Source organism: Bufo bufo, chromosome 11, assembly GCF_905171765.1.
Source record: "Bufo bufo chromosome 11, aBufBuf1.1, whole genome shotgun sequence".
Classification (NCBI taxonomy): Eukaryota; Metazoa; Chordata; class Amphibia; order Anura; family Bufonidae; genus Bufo; species Bufo bufo.
Genome location: NC_053399.1, coordinates 14,535,828 through 14,556,855, shown reverse-complemented (window position 1 = coordinate 14,556,855; position 21,028 = coordinate 14,535,828). Strand labels below are relative to the sequence as shown.

Genomic DNA, 21,028 nt, shown 5'->3' with positions numbered 1-21,028 from the left:
ATAGGAAAAATAAAATAGCCGCTGTCCTATTACTGCATACAACGCCTGTCCTAATCACACAGCAGCACAAGTTACTTCAGAACACTGAGGTAAAGAGCTGCCTCATCCTCCTCTCTGCTCTGCTTGTCAAGGATTTCCAGCTGAATCTCTGTAGGAATGGAGTTTATGAGGAGACATAAAGTACAGAGAGGAGGTGGGGTTCTGGATAACAGGCAGCACTTGCATGCAGTCTCCATTACCACAGTCTGTCCTCTCTGTACTTCATGTCTCCTCATGAACTCCGTTCCTACAGACATTCATCAGACATAGATCATATTAAACTGTGTTCATTATGATAATCCCTGACAAGTAGAACAGAGAGGAGGATGAGGCGGCTCTTTAGCTCTGAAGTAACTTGTCCTATGTGATTAGGACAGGTTTTGTGAGTATGTATAGGACAGCAGCCATTTTATTTCTCCTAATGATTGCACCCTAGCCATAATGAGCCATTATAACTAATGAAAGGTATTTGGGAATATATTTATCACACAGTAATATATAGGTATATTCATTTTCTTTATTCCCGGAGAACCCCTTTAACTCATACCCGTTCCATTCTGCACACATTTTACTGCTTTTTATTGGCTGAAAATCCTAAATTATTGTCCCCTATTAGGGGAATCACACTAATTACCATTTTATTCCCTCACAAACACTTAAGTCACATGTAAGTAAACCGGTCTGCGGCGAGTTACGTCTCTTAATAACAGTAAACATAATTTTCGGTATAAGAGGCACCAAGGAATGTGCTGTGATCTTTTCTTTCACAGAATCTCTGGAGTTCCCCTTGCAGTTGCACTGGAATTTTAAGTGGTTGTGCTGGCAACTAAATGAAAACATTTAAAACATTCTTCGACGCCCGTCTTAGTCTAAAGTCTGTTGAAGTGAAAGGCGACGAATTTGGCGCATCTTCCAGCAGTCCCTGTGCCACAAAATCTATGTCAGCTCTGCACCAGCACCTGGCATGAATTATAGTAAATCTGTCAGGCTGTAATCCCGCTATTTTACCCCAACCACATAGCCACCACATCTCATAGGCACAGGGGTGCACCTAGCCTTTCTGCTGCCTGAGGCGAAAATTGAAACGGCGCCCCCCCCCCAGCCCTACTGTTAAAGGCATACTGTGATACAATTGACTATAGAGAGATGAGCACTTCCACAATGGCCCTGCCACCGCCTCCACTTGTCTCCAGGTTTCACCGCCTCACCTGGACTCATGGAAGGTGCACCCCTGCATATGCATAATTCATCTCACAGCAGAGGCTTTGTTACAATTGTGTCCAGGCTGACCTATACTGCTTGAACTGCAAGTTAGTTGCACTCGCCTGCACTGAAACATTGTAACTAGGGATGAGCGAATCGACTTCGGATGAAACATCCAAAGTCGATTCGCATGAAACTTTGTTTCAATACTGTACGGAGCGAGCGCTCTGTACAGTATTAGAGTGTATTGGCTCCGATGAGCCGAAGTTATTACTTCATAAATAACTTCATAAATTGATTTCTACTGTAAAAAAACAATTCCCGAACTCTAAAGACTTTAAAGACAAGGTAGATCCAGTTTATAATGTATGAGCCGTCTCTATAAAATATACACCTATACATGAAGTGCCGTTACCCGAGTTGCTCAGTATAGCAGAGTTAGTTCAGTAAATGCAAGTAACCACTCACAGGTATGGGGGGCCCCCAGCCTCGCTCCTGGATCTTGTAAGGACTGCGATCATCCTCAGTGTTGCCGTCTCTTGTGTGATCGGACGCGTCTAAACGGAACATTTGCACAACCATGTAATTAACACAGGGGATAACCCAGGTAATTAACAACCATCAACGTCATCATCTCTTAAAGTGGAACTCAAAGGTATATTCATACCGTAGTGTACATAATATACAGAATATATTGTGACACAGGGAAGGGTATGGTCTGGGAAAACAGGTATTTTCTTCCCAGCGTTTGCTGCTGGGCTGGTCAAATACCGGACCGGATTTTAAGTGCCGGTCCGGGTTTTGGCAGCACCTGGCTGTCCTTAAAAGAGAGCTGGGCTCAGCAGCAATCTCTGTGCTGGGATCTGAGTCCCACGTGTCGGGGAAACAGCCCCCCTAAAGCCTGCTATGGACTGCTGAAGGCAGAGCTGCCAACAAGGTGATTTTTGCTGTATGAACTTGCCATTGTGTGTGAATTAACTCCAAGACTGCAAAGTGACGTTTTGTTTTGTGATCTTGTCTCATGTGTGAATAAACACTGAAGTTTGATTTAAGAACTGGTAATTTGCCTCTGCACTGCGTCCACACACCCTGCCTACCAGAGCGAATTCCCACAATATGCATAGATTTGCTTGGGACCAGTCACTGGTGAACAGATTGGACTTGTTCAGACTTCCAGACATCGTCTGTGTCCCGCGCTTCTAATTAAAAAATCTGGAATGGTCTAGAGCAGGCATGCTTAACCTGCGGCCCTCCAGCTGTTGCAAAACTAAAATTCCCAGCATGCCTGAACAGACTACAGCTATCAGCCTACAGCAGGGCTTTGTGGGATTTGTAGTTTTACAACAGCTGGAGGGCCGCAGGTTGAGCCTTCCTGGTCTAGAGCCACGCTGACATGTTAAAGTGAATATCTACCACTAGAGGGAGCTCACCGCATACTGCTAATCAGGCAGTCAGTGTGACACATGTTGGAGGATTTGGGGCTTTGCATAATAATAAAAAAAAGCATTGACTGCTATGAAGATGTATTAGGAAAATAATCAGCACAAAATTGTGTCTCTAAAGAAAAAAAAAAAGGTGGAGATCACATTATTCTCCTGAAATACTATGGTCCCTTCTCTCTCTCTGTTTTTTCTGTGACATCCCACAAGGTCAGCACAGCTCTTTGCTGAAAAACTCTGTGCTGCTGGAGTACTCCTCTGCTTCTTCAGCTTTGTACCTTTTCAGTCTGTGATCTGCCAGAAGATCAGCACATCATTCTCCTGATTCCTGTAATACTCTGTGCTGCTGGGGCCATGGTAATTTTCACTATGAAAAGCTACCCTACCGTCTGTGATTTCCAACAACCCTATCCCGACCTTACTTCGTGGCACTGCCACTATCACATGCTGCTTTACGTAGGAAATTACACTGCCTTTTCTTAGGATAGGTCATTAAGGCATCACCGGAGGGGGTTCGGGCACCGCAGCCCTTTAAATGGAGGCCCCTCTGTATAGGTGGCTGCATCTGGTCCTGCATCCTCATCCCATATTCAGCCCCATTCATAGGAACCCATGCATTGCACCCTTATAGCCTAACCTAACAATGGGCCATCAACGTAAATTTAGAAATGCACCGTCATCTTCTGAAATACTCTGTGCTGCAGTTCCAAAAAGTAAATGGGTAAAATAAATAAATAAAAAGCAACAATCAGAAAAGTGCAGAGACTGTGGTCATGGCGGGCCGCCACCTATACCCCGATACGTCCAATAATCCTCCTCAGGAGCCAGGCTATATTAAATGGTAGTAGAAGAAAACCTGTCCTCTTTGATCAGTCACAAAAAAGGAAAAATAAAATTAGAGTTGGGTCATCTGAAGTCAGATGATGTTCAGCTGAGTGACCTTTTTAAGTGAGCCGCTTTATTGGAGCCAAAAAAACGTGAAGGAATCTTTCTAAAACCAGATGCAGAGGTTTCAGGAAAGCCCCATGCATGTATTTTAAGGCGGGGAGTCTAAAAAGACACAGAAGAGTCATTGCTGGAGAAGCAGATCCGGGATTGGGGAGCAAGAAGGCAAAATATGTATGAGACATTGTTACTATTAGGAACAAGAGAATAACACCTTTCAAATGTGGGGGCACTTACTATTCTGCTATGAGACAGAAACAACAGATTGGGCCGGCTGTGGGTACAAACTTTTATTTTACTATTTGCAGCTCCTTTTATTCTGACACAGAGCGATGTAAAAAACAAATAATAGAATACTGTCTGCCTGCAGCCACCACTAGGGGGAGCTCACAGCATATGGATTCAGACAACTCCTCCTGAGTACTCTGTATAAATCTGTATGCAGTGAGCTCCCCCTACTGGCAGCTCCAGGTAGATAGAATGCTATTATTTTACTCTATGAGGGTCAGTCCTTTAGCAGTGGTGTAGGTAGCTATAGTAGGCATAACACTGGTTAATCTTTTATATAAATCTTCATGTGACACTAAATGTCCTATATTGTCCTGTATTATGAAGAATATTGTATTCCGTAGTATAAATTATAATATGAGAAGTTACTTAAAAGTTTTGCCACCTCTTCATGTGGTCACAGGACTCCTAGTTATGAGTATAATTTACTGTAGGGGGCAGCAGAGGCCTTTATTGGAGCTCTTGGTCTATGTACCATTTATTATACTGGTGGCAGAGGAGACTCTAAAAAGTTCAGGCACCAAGGCCCGGATTGCGATTGCAGCCTCTGCACCCCTATAGCTACACCCCTGTATCTGGATCATACAGCCATACAGGGAGTGCAGAATTATTAGGCAAGTTGTATTTTTGAGGATTAATTTTATTATTGAACAACAACCATGTTCTCAATGAACCCAAAAAAACTCATTAATATCAAAGCTGAATATTTTTGGAAGTAGTTTTTAGTTTGTTTTTAGTTTTAGCTATTTTAGGGGGATATCTGTGTGTGCAGGTGACTATTACTGTGCATAATTATTAGGCAACTTAACAAAAAACAAATATATACCCATTTCAATTATTTATTTTTACCAGTGAAACCAATATAACATCTCAACATTCACAAATATACATTTCTGACATTCAAAAACAAAACAAAAACAAATCAGTGACCAATATAGCCACCTTTCTTTGCAAGGACACTCAAAAGCCTGCCATCCATGGATTCTGTCAGTGTTTTGATCTGTTCACCATCAACATTGCGTGCAGCAGCAACCACAGCCTCCCAGACACTGTTCAGAGAGGTGTACTGTTTTCCCTCCTTGTAAATCTCACATTTGATGATGGACCACAGGTTCTCAATGGGGTTCAGATCAGGTGAACAAGGAGGCCATGTCATTAGATTTTCTTCTTTTATACCCTTTCTTGCCAGCCACGCTGTGGAGTACTTGGACGCGTGTGATGGAGCATTGTCCTGCATGAAAATCATGTTTTTATTGAAGGATGCAGACTTCTTCCTGTACCACTGCTTGAAGAAGGTGTCTTCCAGAAACTGGCAGTAGGACTGGGAGTTGAGCTCGACTCCATCCTCAACCCGAAAAGGCCCCACAAGCTCATCTTTGATGATACCAGCCCAAACCAGTACTCCACCTCCACCTTGCTGGCGTCTGAGTCGGACTGGAGCTCTCTGCCCTTTACCAATCCAGCCACGGGCCCATCCATCTGGCCCATCAAGACTCACTCTCATTTCATCAGTCCATAAAACCTTAGAAAAATCAGTCTTGAGATATTTCTTGGCCCAGTCTTGACGTTTCAGCTTGTGTGTCTTGTTCAATGGTGGTCGTATTTCAGCCTTTCTTACCTTGGCCATGTCTCTGAGTATTGCACACCTTGTGCTTTTGGGCACTCCAGTGATGTTGCAGCTCTGAAATATGGCCAAACTGGTGGCAAGTGGCATCTTGGCAGCTGCACGCTTGACTTTTCTCAGTTCATGGGCAGTTATTTTGCGCCTTGGTTTTTCCACACGCTTCTTGCGACCCTGTTGACTATTTTGAATGAAAAGCTTGATTGTTCGATGATCACGCTTCAGAAGCTTTGCAATTTTAAGAGTGCTGCATCCCTCTGCAAGATATCTCACTATTTTTTACTTTTCTGAGCCTGTCAAGTCCTTCTTTTGACCCATTTTGCCAAAGGAAAGGAAGTTGCCAAATAATTATGCACACCTAATATAGGGTGTTGATGTCATTAGACCACACCCCTTCTCATTACAGAGATGCACATCACCTAATATGCTTAATTGGTAGTAGGCTTTCGAGCCTATACAGCTTGGAGTAAGACAACATGCATAAAGAGGATGATGTGGTCAAAATACTCATTTGCCTAATAATTCTGCACTCCCTGTATTGTAGTCACAAAGCTTAGCTCCTGATTCTGCGGTTTACGGCTTGGAATCAGTCAGCACGGAGCTCTAGCCAAGCCCCCTGTATAGTAAACTCACATCTAATGTGCAACGCCATCATCTCCCAGAATCCCAAGCAGCAGAGATGTGCTCTGTACAGACACTGAACCAGCAAGGATTGAGATGGGAGATTCTGCTATGTATTAAGATGATAACATTCTGTATGCCTGCAGTCACCACTAGGGGGAGCTCACTGCGTATGGATTTATACAGGTAGTATTGTACTAAACAGGAGCTCCCCTAGTAGTGAGTGCAGGCAAGCAACAGGTAAAGAAGTCAGGTTAAAGGGGCTTTAGACATTGATAGCATATCGCTAAGATATACCACCAATATCAGATAGGTGAGGGAAGAGCAGCCGCACATGCACAGCTGCTCTTCACTCATTTCTATGGGGCTGCCGAAAATAGCCAAGCACTCTCTCGTTTATCTTTGGCAGTCCCAGAGAAGTGAATAGAGAGGTGGCCTCGCATGCGCAGTGCACTCTCCATTCCTTTCTATGGGACTTTCAAAGATACGTGCAGCTGGCCTCCATTCATTTCTGTGAGCTGCCGAAAATAGCTGAATGGAATGGTGGCCGCGCCTACGCGGTGCTCTCGCAATACATTTCTATTGGAGTACCGAAAATAGCCAAGTGTGTTCTCGCATCTATTTTCGGAAGTCCCATAGAAATTAATGGAGAGCACGCCGCGCATGCACAGTGTGCTCTCCTTCACTTTCGGGGGCCACTGCTTTTTAGTTTTTAGTTATTGAACTCCCCCTCCCCCTTTCCTCTTGCTCCAAGAGAGATAAAAGTGAAAGAAATCAGTAAAAAAAAAAAAGAAATCATGGATGTATCCCTTTAAGACCGTAGTCTGCAACCAGTGACATTCCAGCGGTTGCAAAATTATGACTCCCAGCATGCCATGACAGCTTATGGGCATGTTGAGAGTTGCAGTTTTGCAACTGCTGGAGAGGCACTGCCTTAATGGGCTCCGAAAAATAGACATTTTCCTCCTTATAGACCCCGTTATAAGATCATACAGGTCTTATGAAGCCAAGGCAACAATTTATAGGGAACTATAAGCAGGAAAATCCCCGACATTATATAAGGAAGGTTCCTTTAGGTCTCGGTTGTTGTCAGTACAAAAGTCACTGCACAGACTTGTTTCCTTCATGTGTACTAAGATTACCTACAATAAGGGCTACGGCTTTAAAGGGTCCCTGAACCCTTATTACAAGACCTCGTGCATGTGCATCATTATTCTTCCTATCTCTTAAGAAAACTTCAAGGAGCCTGTAATAATTTTTCTGTAGTGTCATCAGCCTCCCCCCACATCCAGGGATCAGACCCCTTAATGGACCAGAACGACTGTTACAGATGGGGACTGGATACAACTGTGACAAACCCTCTACTATAGGTTTTTGGCCTCTGGGACTGGACAAGAATATTTCTATTCACTAGTAGTAAGCACAGATCTTGAAAATCGTAATCACATAATATAGTTGAAAGCTACAGAACTTTTCTTAACTAAATGATTACACTTTATTTACATAAAAATGGAAAATACCTTTAAAGGGGTTTTCCGAAATTTTACTACTGATGACCTATCCTCTGGATAGGTCATCAGTATCTGATCGGTGGGGGTCCGACACATAGAAACATAGAATGTGTCGGCAGATAAGAACCATTTGGCCCATCTAGTCTGCCCAATATACTGAGTACTATGGATAGCCCCCGGCCCTATCTTATATGAAGGATGGCCTTATGTCTATCCCATGCATGCTTAAACTCCTTTCCTGTATTTGCAGCTACCACTTCTGCAGGAAGGCTATTCCATGCATCCACTACTCTCTCAGTGAAGTAATACTTCCTGATATTACTTTTAAACCTTTGCCCCTCTAATTTAAAACTATGTCCTCTTGTAGCAGTTTTTCTTCTTTTAAATATTCTCTCCTCTTTTACCTTGTTGATTCCCTTTATGTATTTAGCAGTTTCTATCATATCCCCTCTGTCTCGTCTTTCTTCCAAGCTATACATGTTAAGGTCCTTTAATCTTTCCTGGTAAGTTTTATCCTGCAATCCATGTACTAGTTTAGTAGCTCTTCTCTGAACTCTCTCCAAAGTATTGATATCCTTCGGGAGATATGGTCTCCAGTACTGCGCACAATACTCCAGATGAGGTCTCACTAGTGCTCTGTAGAGCGGCATGAGCACCTCCCTCTTTCTACTGGTAATGCCTCTCCCTATACACCCCAGCATTCTGCTAGCATTTCCTGTTGCTCTATGACATTGTCTGCCTACCTTTAAGTCTTCTTAAATAATGACCCCTAAATCCCTTTCCTCAGATACTGAGGTTAGGACTGTATCACTGATTGTATATTCTGCTCTTGGGTTTTTACGCCCCAGGTGCATTATCTTGCACTTATCAACATTACATTTTAGTTGCCAGATTTTTGACCATTCCTCTAGTTTTCCTAAATCCTTTTCCATTTGGTGTATCCCTCCAGGAACATCAACCCTGTTACAAATCTTTGTGTCATCAGAAAAAAGACACACCTTACCATCGAGGCCTTCTGCAATTTCGCTGATAAAGATATTAAACAATATGGGTCCCAGAACAGATCCCTGAGGTACCCCACTGGTAACAAGACCTTGGTCTGAATATACTCCATTGACTACAACCCTCTGTTGTCTGTCCCTCAGCCACTGCCTAATCCATTCAACAATATGGGAGCCCAAGCCCAAAGACTGCACTTTATTGACAAGCCTTCTATGTGGGACAGTATCAAAAGCCTTACTAAAGTCTAGATAAGCGATGTCTACTGCACCTCCGCCATCTATTCTTTTAGTCACCTAATCAAAAAAATCAATAATATTAGTTTGACATGATCTCCCTGAAGTAAACCCATGCTGTTTTTCATCTTTCAATCCATTTTAGATGTTCCACAATCCTCTCCTTAAGTATGGTTTCCATTAATTTCCCCACTATTGATGTCAGGCTTACTGGCCTATAGTTGCCCGATTCCTCCCTACTACCTTTCTTGTGAATCGGCACAACATTTGCTAATTTCCAATCTTCTGGGACGACTCCTGTTACCAGTGATTGGTTAAATAAATCTGTTAATGGTTTTGCTAGTTCACAGCTGAGCTCTTTTAATAGCTTTGGGTGTATCCCATCAGGCCCCTGTGACTTATTTGTATTAATTTTAGACAGCTGACTTAGAACCTCTTCCTCTGTAAAGACACATGCGTCAAAAGATTCATTAGTCTTCTTTCCTAACTGAGGTCCTTTTCCTTCATTTTCCTTTGTAAAAACTGAACAGAAGTATTCATTGAGGCGGTCAGCTAGTTCATTATCTTCTTCCATATACCTTCCTTCTTTAGTTTTTAATTTTGTAATTCCTTGTTTTAGTTTCCTTTTTTCATTTATGTATCTGAAGAATGCCTTATCGCCTTTTTTCCCTGACTGAGCTAATTCCTCTTCTGCCTGTGCTTTAGAAGCTCTTATAACTTGTTTGGCCTCTCTCTGCCTAATCTTATAAATTTGCCTGTCATCCTCGTTTTTTTTTTTGTTTTTTTTTATAATTCCTAAATGCTATCTTTTTGTTTTTAATGATTTTGGCCACTTCTGCTGAGTACCACAATGGTCTCTTCCTTTTTTTGCTTTTACTGACAAGCCTAATGCATTTTTCTGTTGCCTTCAATAGTGCCACTTTTAAGTAGTCCCATTTCTTCTGGACTCCAATGAAACTGTTCCAATCTGATAGGGACTCGTATACCACTAATCTAATTTTAGAAAAGTCAGTTTTTCTAAAATCTAAAACTTTTATTTTTGTGTGGTGTGACTCAGTCACTGTACTTATAGTAAACCACACTGACTGGTGATCACAAGATCACAAGCTTTCCCCTACAGTAATATCAGATACCAAATTCCCATTTGTGAATACTAAATCTAAAATGGCCTCCTTCCTGGTTGGCTCCTCCACTACTTGCTGTAGAGATAATCCCAGTAGGGAATTTAGAATATCTGTACTCCTGGCAGAACTAGCTATTTTGGTTTTCCAGTTTACATCAGGAAGATTGAAGTCTCCCATAATGATAACTTCCCCCTTCAATGTCATTTTAGCTATTTCCTCAACTAGTAGATCATCTAATTATTTGACTTGGCTAGGTGGTCTATATATCACACCTACACGAGTTACCTTATGATTATCAAGCTGCAAGGTAACCCAAACTGACTCTAAATTGTTCTCGCTAACTTGTATCAAATTAGATTTTATGCTATCTTTCACATACAGGGCCATCCCTCCCCCTTCTTGCCTTCTCTGTCTTTCCTGTATAGAGAGAACCCTGGTATTGTTATATCCCAGTCATTACTCCCATTGAACCACGTCTCAGTAACAGAAACTAAATCTATATTCTCAGATGCCATTATAGCCTCAAGTTCATTGATCTTATTCCCTAAACTGCGAGCATTTGTAGACAAGACTCTGAGCGTGTCATTTCTTAACCTTTGTGCTACTGGCATCTTCTGGCATTGTTCCGGGGGGCAGTTGGACTGCTGGATTATCACTCTTTTGCCCCCCTTTCCTAGTTTAAATGCTCCTTAGCAAATACTTGAAACTGTTCATTGAGGACATTTGTTCCCTTGAGAGAAAGATGCAAACCATCTTTCTTGTACAGTTCTTTTCCATTCCAACAAGAGCTAACATGAGACACAAAGCCAAACCCTTGGTTCAGACACCATTCACCAAGCCATACATTGAATTCCTTAATGCGCATCTTCCTGTCATGCTGAAGGTTATGCACAGGCAAAACGGCAGAGAATGAAACAGTTGATGCAACCTCCCGTATATCCTTTCCAAGTGTATGAAAAGCTTCTTTCCCCTTTGAAACCTCATTGCAAGCCAGATCGTTTGTCCCAGGATGGACAATAACATCCACCTCCCTTTCCTGCTTTGCTTGCCTAACAATATTAAGGATCCGTCATCTATCCCTGCTAGCGGTAGCACCAGGGAGACATCTCACAACACCATTCTCCTCAAACTTCACACCTCTTATGATGGAATCGCCCACCAACAGCTGCTTACTATCAGTCCTCACCTTCTCCTTTTTGTCTTTGACTGCAGTCTTGCATACTTTAGGCATGGGAGATGATTGTTCCTCACCCACTGTGCTTGAGCCATCCTCCATGTTGCTCTTGCACTCTGAAAGTGCTGCAAATGAATTATGGAGAGCCACAGACTGTGGGACATGTCTTCTATCCACAACTCTCAGTCTACCAGAACCTACAGTAACCCATCTTCCATTTCTAGGGGGCCTCTGTGGCAGTTGGCATTGCAACGTTCTCAGCCTGAGTTTGTTTAACGGTTAATTTACAAATCTCATATTTCAAAAAGGCGATTTCCTGCTGCATTATGGAGAGCTGTCTACAGATCAGACAGTATCCAAACCTCCGAAGAGTGGAACCTGAAATAAAAGCACAACAATTCCTACACAGAACCAGGTCTGCCATTGTAAAGAGGGGAAAGACACCCGCCGATCAGCTCTTTGAGAGGGCAGTGACTCTCCTGTGAGCACCATGGCCTTCTCTCTGCTTTTCATCGGCCAGTGACGACATGTTTATCAGTCACGTGGCCTAGGTGCAGCTTAGCACTGTAGAAGTGAATGAAGTTGAGCTGCAATACCAAGCACAGCCACTATACAATGAATGGCGCTGTGCTTGGCGAGCACAGAGAAGGCCGCGGCACTCACAGGATGGTTGGTACCTTCTCAAACAGCTGATTGGCATGGATCCCGTGTGTCTGACCCCCACCAATCAGATACTGATGATCTATCCTGAGACTAGGTCATCAGTAGTAAAATGTCAGAAAACCCTTTTAAGTCAAACTCATAAGCCAACAAGTCACAAATGCCCCTGTTGGGCATGACCAGTGGCATACCTTCAATGGAGGCAGACCACGCAACTGCTATGGGGCCTAGCGCTAAACTTCTTTTGTTTCCGATGTCAAAACAGTGCATTTTCATGCAGCCACCACTTGGGGGAGCTCAGTGCAAAATGATGATAACAGCTTCCATTGCAGACAATGGTAACTGTATAAATTACTATGCACTGAGCTCCCCCTAGTGTTAGCTGCTGGAAGACAGCTTTATAATATGTTAAGTAAAGCATTAGTAAATGGGAGCTGACCTGCAGTATCCCAGCACGGCCACTTCACTTTGAATGGAGCTGTGCTTCCTGTTCCATTCAAAGGGTTACTTCCAGTGCCGGAGTCTGCAGGGAACAGCTGATGAAGAGTGTGCAGAGCTTCAGGCCCCCACTGATCTGATATTAATATCAGGAGCCTGAAAAAAACCTTAAAATTTGTAAAATGAAAAGTTCTGCAATATAATTGTTATAATTGTTTTAGTTCCTAACTATTTACAAGATCTCTGCTTGCTGTAAGTAGAGAAACATCTTTAGCACGGATCAAAGATGAAAACCTTTCATTATCTAAGACCCCGTTCACATCTGTCATGTTTATTTCTGTTTTTCTGCTCCGTCATGGGTCAGCAGTGCTGGATCTGTCACATGATAGAGAACAGCAGTGCCCGATGGACCCCATTGATGATAATGGAGTCTGTCATCACTTTACCAAATTGTGCTGCATGCAGCTTTATTTTGTGATGCAGATGTGAACACAGCCTAACATTTCTCACAATTGAAAGTTTGCTACAATTGTATCCAGTTTAGACAATCATCTGGTAGCTAAATACATCAGCAGTCAGTCTCCTGTCCTACAAGTTTGCAACACTGTATCAGTTCAGATAAGGCGGCGTTCACACTGCCTTCAGTGGCTTCATTTGGTGGCTCTATCAGCAGCCCCAGAAGATCTGACAACGGAAACCGGGACAAAACCTTATTGAACCCATTGTAGGTCAATGGGGTCTATAGGGAGCAAGTGGGATCTGCCACTGATCAGTCAGTGCATTGTGGTTTCCATTATAAACATAAACCATGATAATAGTGTGAGCATAGTGTTAAAGGTTTTCTTTTCAGGCTCCTGATATTGATGACCTTTTCTCAGGTTAGGTCATTAATATCCAAGCAATGAGGGTCTGACACCCCTCACCCCCACCCATCAGCTGTTCCCTGAATGGAGCAGATAGAACAGCTCTGGTCAAAGTGTAGTGGCAGTGCAGGGTTACTGCAGCTCTCATTAACTTAAATGGTGGCTGAGCTGCAGTAACCCAGCACGACCACTACACTTTGACCAGAGCTGTTCTATCTGCTCCATTCAAGAGCTAGTTCCAGTGATGGAGGCTGCAGGGAACAGCTAATCAATGGGGGTGAGGGGTGTCAGACCCTCACCGATTTGAATATTAATGACCTATCCTGAGGATAGTTCATCAATATCAGGAACCTGCAATACCCCTTTAAATGTATTGATCTGGACTGGATACAACCCTCAGCTGTATATGTCTGCACTGTTTCTCCAGAGACTGCCCTAACCTCATGCTTCAGGTGCAGTCTACCTGGAGTCTAGGACAGGAGAGAAATGTGTGCAACTGTTATTTTTAGCTTACATATGATTGTCTTGATTGATACATTGTAACATGGCTCCTGCCTTGTGTATACTCGCTTTAGTGACTCCACCACCTTGATATGGGCCACTAGTATAGCCTATATTCCCACCATGCCTCTGGCTTCTTAGATACAGAGGGGGCTTAGTCTCATCCCACAGCAGTTGCTCTGTTCTGAGTCCTGTCTAAGATCTAAAGGTAGCAAGTGATAGATTAGTGGTACAGAACTGCTGTCCCCTAGCTCACACTGCAGTGTCAGTGCATCCTATGTGATGCAGCTTCAGCCTGCCTCCCCTGCTTCCTGCTTGTGATAGTTTTCACAGTCTGAAGAAGCATCTCATATGAATACACTGGATGTTCTGTACAAAGCAGACACACATAGTATGACTTACAGGAGGGCGGTGTTTAGCAGCATCTCATAGGAATATGCTGCACATTCTGTACAAAGCAGACACAGATAGTATGAGTTAGAAGAGAGTGGTGTGTAGCAGCATCTCATAGGAATACACTGTATGTTCTGTACAAAGCACACACACATAGCATGACTTAGAGCAGTGTTCCCTAACTCCAGTCCTCAGGGCCCACCTACCAGTCATGATTTGAGAATATACCACAGAATCATTACCTGAGGTAAGCCCTGATGCATTGCCATTAATTATATCACCTACTGAATACTAAGGAAATTTGAAAGCCCTGAGGACTGGAGTTGGGGAACACTGACTTAGAGGAGAGCGGTGTGTAGCAGCATCTCATAGGAATACACTGGACATTCTGTACAAAACAGATAGGATGAGAGGAGGGCAGTGTGTAGCAGCATCTCATAGGAATACACTGGACATTCTGTACAAAGCAGACACAGATAGGATGAGAGGAGGGCAGTGTGCAGCAGCATCTCATAGGAATACACTGGACATTCTGTACAAAGCAGACACAGATAGGATGAGAGGAGGGCAGTGTGCAGCAGCATCTCATAGGAATACACTGGACATTCGGTACAAAGCAAACACAGATAGTTTGATAAAAGGGCAGTGTGAGTCAGGGGAGAGCAACAATGTAAAGCAGCATTACGTAGGATACACCGGGAGTTCTGCACACACGACATACCGATAAGGCTACTTTTACACTAGCGTTTTTTGAGGATCTATAAGGATCTGCAAAAACGCTTCCGTTACAATAATACAACCGCATGCATCCGTCATGAATAGATCCGGTTGTATTATGTCTTCTATAGCCATGACAGATCCGTCTTGGACACCATTGAAAGTCAATGGAGGACGGATCTGTTTTCTATTGTGCCAGATTGTGTCAGACAAAACTGATCCGTCCCCATTGACTTACATTGTGTGTCAGAACGTTCGTCTGTTTGTCTCCGCTTCGCTAGGCAGACAACAAAACGCTGCAAGCAGTGTTTTGGTGTCCGCCTCCAGAGCGGAATGGTGACTGAACGGAGGCAAACTGATGCATTCTGCGCGGATCCTTATCCATTCAGAATGCATTAGGGCAAAACTGCTCCGTTTTGGACCGCTTGTGAGAGCCCTGAACGGATGTCACAAACGGAAATGCAAAACGCGAGTGTGAAAGTAGCCTAACATAGGCAATTAATGTGAGTCAGGGGAGTTTTATAACTCGGCAGCTAATCACTGTAGGGGCTAACCTATTACATAACTTCACTCCTGGTCCCCTAGATAAGGAGGATAGGGCTGGGTGGGAACGGGAGTGCCTAAAAGCGGCCAGGAGGGACTTGATAGTCTACACAGAAGAGCAAGCTCTGGACTAGTGATGAAAGGGTTTTAACATGTATGAATGAAGCCGAGCATGGACGAAACAAATAGCAAAGCTAGAATATTGCTGGTCAGCTAGCCTTGGGCTAGGCTTACATCTGTGTTTTAATTTCCTTTTATTTTTTTGAAGCGCTGTTTCTGTCAATTGCGTCAGTCAACAAGCATCGCCCAACAAGCACTATAGACTATAATAGGGTCTGACGGCTTTCCTTCAGGGAGGCCAGCATTTCACTGACCAAAGTAGTGCATTTTTTTCTGGTATGTGTAATAGAATCTGCAATGGAGCCTCAGATGTGAACATGCACTTGTATATCCCCCCCAAAAATGGTGCCTCTTTGTTTATTTTATGCACTTATATAGCGCTACTATATTCCGCAGCACTTTACAGACATTAGCATCCAACTGTCGCCAGTGGGGCTCACAATCTAAGGTCTTTGGAGTGTGGGAGGAAACCGGAGTACCCAGAGGAAACCCATGCAAACTCCATGCAGATGTTGTCCTTGGTTGGATTCAAAACGAGGACCCCAGCACTGCAAGGCACCAGCGCTAACCACTGAGCCACCGTGCTTCTTTAACATCGATCTTACATCCTTTAACAAATCTTGTAATTTAATTCAGTCTATTGTGTTTGAATTGCACTGAAAATACATTGTAAGCTTTATCGGTACAGAGATCAATGAAAACTGATGCACTCATTACAGCGCTGTTAAAATGCCAGTGCTTTCTAAATAACCGACAACGAGGATCCGCTTTGATAGAGCTTATAGTCAGGTAGACGACTCGTCCACCAGGTGGCGCTGCACGCATCCTCCGCGCTGTATGCCATGCATTATGAATCATGCACATGGCCGGATTACAGCTCAGTACATGTCCCAAGTTGTTCACAGCTGTAATAAGTCTATGGAGCCCCATTATCCTTTAAAGTTCCATACAGCGGCATGTCGCCTCATGACAGCATTGCTTCCAGGCCGGAATATTTCCATAATACAGTGCCATATAGAGCTGACATACAACGGCACAAGTAATGCCTACAGTGCAAGGCTTTGTGAATTTAAAGGGCTATTCGCTAGGATTTGCCATCAATGTCAGATAGGCGCGAATCTGACCTCTGGGATCCACCCCTATCTCCAGTGAAGGAGAGGACATAGCACATGTACAGCGCGTGCTCTCCATTCACTGCTATGGAAGTTCCAAAAAGCGCCAAGCACTTGGCCATTTTTGGAACTCCCATAGCGGTGAATGAAGAGTGACCGTGCATGCATAGCTGCTCACCCTTCATGTGCTGGGGCTGTTCTGGAGATAGGTGCGAGTCCCACCCCTGGAACTTTCTGCTATCTGACATTGATGGCATTTTCTAGTTGCGTTGTAAGGTTATTTTACATAATTAAGTAGTGATTGGTTCTGTCCCCTTTAATTATTTAAGATTGCCTTCTATACTCCTTGTAATGCAGTGAGTTAGGGATAGTTAGATAACATATACAAACCCCCCATTCGTCAGTGATTATGTCAGAGACACGCATACTGCAGACTGGACATCCTCAGAAGGAAGGTCCGGAAGGTATAAACTTTTGTGCACAAAAGCAAATAAGGGAACATCATCCAGGTAGGATGTTAAAGGGTCAATATCTCTCTCTTGTATTGGCCATGTGCTATCATATGGCAACAAGAGCTCCCCCCCCCCCTTAATATTGTGTAGGCCAGGTGATTGATACTGTATGTGATTTGTCTATTTTACCTAATATTTAGTCACACTTAGTAAATATTTTTTATCACTTAGCCTGCTTAAGCCTATTTATTCTTAAATCGTTCATTCACGTTAAAACACTAGTGATAGGTCTTCAATGTCTGAGATGGAAATACTCCTTTACATCACCATGGAACAGGGTAAATGCTCAGACGTCACCCCCCTCTCACAGCATTCTACACATATTTAGTATTGACTGTGTTACTCTATGGTGGAATCGAGGAGGTTTCTGAACATTTACAGAGAATGCAGAACTACGAGCTGCTGGAGGTCGAAGAAGAGGCCAGTGACCCCTAATAAGATATATTAAAACGTTTTATGTATTCACACATACTTCTGATTTATGTAAACCAATACCCCCCCCCCTCCCCCCCTCCCTAAAGTGGCCGAGGGAATAGCACTGTTGCCTTCAGGTATATTCAGATGGAGCATTTCGGGCGCGGATTCGGTGCTGAAAACCAGGCTGAACCTGCGCTGAAACCACCTCCTATTGTTTTCTGCTCATGCGGCTGAGCAGTTTTCAAGACCGCACCAAGAATGGGCAGTACGGTGGTGGCTCAGTGGTTGGCGCTGGGGTCCTGGGTTTGAATCCGACCAAGAACAACATCTGCATGGAGTTTGTGTGGGTTTCCTCCCACACTCCAAAGACATACGGATAGGGACCTTAGACTGTGAGCCCCATTGGGGACAGCGTGATGCTAATGTCTGTTAAGCACTGCCAAATACTGTATAGTAGCGCTATATAAGTGAGTATAATAAATAAATGTACAGGTCCATTTTTGGCGCAGTTACTTCGCAGACTCCTCGCAAAGCCGCAGCAGGAGCCTAGACGCTAAACCTAGAGCAGGTGCGCATGAAACCCCACCGCGGCAGAATCCACCGCACATACCCTCTCAGAACCAGCGATGTAGGTTTGGGCTGTATGGAGTTTTATGTTCTCCGTATGTTCATGGGGGTCTACCCCCGTATCCTCCCATATCCCAAGGTGGTATTGTCCCTATGTCTGAGGTGAGGTAGCGAGTCCTACGCTGGAGACAGGTACTTGATGTGATCGGCAGCTGGACAGCGCGGTTGCTGCTATATAAATGATGCGGATGGTTTTTTCACAGTCCAGCGCAGGAGTACAGGATGTTCCTCTTCCAATAAAGCAGAGACCTCTAGCTTCCAGCAGCATTACTGCACACCCAATTACATTCTACAGCCGTCTCATTACTTCATATACTCCCACATTAATATCATGCAGCACCGGGTCCAACGAGACCCGTCTCATTACCCTGTGAACACCACATCCATATTATGTTAGGAGAAATTAAGAACAAATTCCTATCTCGTCATCGACAATGAGCCATTTTCTATACAGAGGAGTAAGAAAAGGGCATCACAGACATCATTTTATACGCCGAATCCGACCAGTGATCCATAAACCGTGAGCGTGGTAAAAAATAAATAAGAAAAAAATAAAAATAAAATAACAATAAATAAAAGTCAAATAAATGATGATCTAAAAACAATTGAAAAAAATTAAAATAAAGGTTATACACTGACTTTTGGGTCTTATCGCCCCCCTATTTTGCACTGCAAAAATGTTAGATATTTTTTTTAAGAGGAAGGAGTTATAATAACTACCGGCCATTGTCCAACTACTGAATGTCTTCTGGTATTAATAGTCGATGCATTCCAAAGATAATATATTAACCCCCCTTCCCTCTCCATCCACCAATTTTAATTTTCTTGGGGATGACACAGCACCCGGACAGTGGAGCGTTACTAACATGCCATTTCAGGATAAGAGTCATGAATATTTGTGCCATGATTGTACCCCCCCCCCCCCCCCACCCCCCGCGTGGCACATACCTGACGGATATCCCTGAAATGCTCAGTCATGTATTTATTTGGTCATGCAGTCATCATACTGACTAAGCCTATATCCACACACTTCCTTTCCCATAAATCCCCCCCCCCCCCCATCCGTTTCCCTCCATTTAGTGCAGATCACCATGATCTTTTCCCAGCAATAACACTGCGGTATCATTAGCCAGGTGGGCTGGCGGGTGGTGGGCACAGATTTAATGATCTATGTATTTTTATGCATGGCTCGATGATATGTTTTCAATATTCTCTCACAGGCAGACGGATACGGAGGCAAGAAATGCCTATTTCACCTGCCCCGTAGCTGGCACAGAGTGTCACCTCCTTTGCAGCACTCCCCATCTCTGCATACCCTGTGCCAACATGGGCACCGGGGAAGGGAATGAGTGCATTTTGTGCAGCCGTACTCAAGGAGGCATGTGAAAAGACATACCAGGCAGTTCATTTTCCTCAAGCGCTCCTCCTCCATCTCCCCAGAACCTTACCCAGAGCACTAAGGTCACTCGTCACTATGAATAAGCAGTTAGCTCGCTTACCTTTTCCTCACTTTATTGAATTCAGTGCTGGCGCTTGGCCCCAGGTCTCTGGATTCCATTGTAAAATGAAAATAATAAAATTAAAATAAATTAATGCCAATGAAAAAGTGAATTGCAAGCCAAGCAACAGATGTGAAGGGATGCAGGTACATGACCAGGTAGGCACGGGCTAAGCGGGCATCTGGCAGATACTAGTAGCACAGGAGCTGGTAGCATGTTATCTGCAGGCTGCTGGTAGGAATGAGGCCATTGCAGTGGTGAGGGGTCAGGGGAGGAACAGATGCTGCAGCTGCAGATTCTATAGCAGACAGCATAGCGCCCATAGGCTGCTGTACTCCGGCTGGGTGCCACCAGTGCACAGGGGTATTGCTTGTTTAATGGATTGCCTGGAAGAATGAAAAGGAGAGTATAGGCAGAGCTCACCCCCTTTGCAAATGGTAATGGTTGAGCCCAAGGAGGGAGAAAAAAAAAAAAATGATCAGGCAGGGCAGTTTTGCACAGCAGTCTATGGACGACAGAAAAAAAAAAAAGGCAGAAATTGAATTTAAATGTAACGATGTAGCGTTGCTACAATGTGGCATCATATACAATGTATAAGATGGTATCCGGCAGAGGGGAATGCTGGGTAGCTTTTCGCCAATCAGACTAACAATTTTAAAAAAATCCCTAGGTCGGATCAAATAATTGAAATGCTAGTATTAAAACAACACTGCATTTGCATTTATTTTTTTTCTTGATTTGCAATCCATGATTCACCGGTCATAAAATGCAACAGGAGGAACGATTCGATTAAAGGGCATCTGTCAGCAGTTTTTTCCCCATGACACCGGCCGACCTGTTACACGTGCGCTTGGCAGCTGAAGGCGTCTGTGTTGGTCCCATGTTCATATGTGCCCGCATTGCTGAGGAAAATGATGTTTTGTTATATGCAAATGAGTCTCTTGGAGCAACGGGGGCGTGGCCATTACACCTAGAGGCTCAGATCTTGCTGCAATTGCTGCACCTTCTGCACTTTGATGAACAGGACCAGGTGTGATCACGTTTACTGCCTGGTGCTGTCAATCGAAGTGCAGAGAGAGCAGAGCCTCCGGGTGTAACAGCAACGTTACAGAACTCTGCTTCGGTTCTGACTGGTACCTCGGGACCAAAGCCGAGTTCGGTTTCAAGTTTTAAAGAGGTTTTCCACTTTAAAAATTAACTACCGAAGTTATTTAACAAAGTCACGCGCGACTTCACAAATAACTTACTTCGGCTCATCGGAGCCCATACATACTAAGGCCTCTTTCACACGACCGTATGGCTTTTTCAGTGTTTTGCGGTCAGTTTTTCACGGATCCGTCGTTCTGTTTTTTTGTTTCCGTTGTGTTTCCATTTCGGTTCCGTTTTTCCGTTCCGTTTTTTCCATATGGCATATGCAGTATACAGT

The 21,028-nt window shown here is 43.7% G+C and overlaps 1 protein-coding gene across 2 annotated transcripts in view; it reads right to left on the bottom strand.

Annotated features, from left to right (window-relative positions):
• TRAF3 (TNF receptor associated factor 3) overlaps positions 1-19,736 on the bottom strand; it is a 130,429-nt gene extending 110,693 nt beyond the window's left edge. The window contains exon 1 of one of the 2 annotated variants that reach the window (XM_040411945.1): positions 19,603-19,736. The gene's annotated coding sequence lies outside the window, so the exon portion shown is untranslated. Of the gene's footprint in view, positions 1-1,710; positions 1,784-19,602 lie in introns of those variants that run through there. The other variant, XM_040411946.1, reaches the window with a different exon arrangement.
• Between the last annotated feature and the right edge of the window lie 1,292 nt (positions 19,737-21,028).